This window comes from Halichondria panicea, chromosome 2, assembly GCF_963675165.1.
Source record: "Halichondria panicea chromosome 2, odHalPani1.1, whole genome shotgun sequence".
NCBI lineage: Eukaryota > Metazoa > Porifera > Demospongiae > Suberitida > Halichondriidae > Halichondria > Halichondria panicea.
This window is the reverse complement of record NC_087378.1, coordinates 6,611,551-6,612,059: the sequence shown is the minus strand read 5'-3', so window position 1 is coordinate 6,612,059 and position 509 is coordinate 6,611,551.

Genomic DNA, 509 nt, shown 5'->3' with positions numbered 1-509 from the left:
TGGTGGGCGTGTCCTTCACTGTGAGGGGTAGGAGTGGTGAGGTGTGTGCGGGAGAGAACGAATCCATCCAGCTGGTATGGTATAACGCTGAGCCACGTCCACCTCCTTCTTATGGGCGAACCTGAGCTGGATGAACACTGAGACTGAATTCTGGAGAGAGATGGATAGAGTATAGTGAACAGTGGGACCTCCAAATAAGGGCATTAAGGGACACTGCACTAAGCACCTCTCTTGTTGTGATTACATTGTGAATATTCCTGTGTACTCTGCACGTCCTTAGCTCTGAGCTAATGTACATCTATGATTATAGTTACAAGAGCTGGTGTTGCAATTGTATATGAAACTTTGAATTTCAGTAAAGTATGACAAAGTTATGAGGACTTTATGAAGGTCAAACTCAACACAAATAGACTTTAGGTGAATTACCAAGCTACAACATACTCAAAAATGTTTCCATAAGGTGGTAGGTTTGTGGTGATTAATATAGTGGGTGATCGGTTAGAGTAATA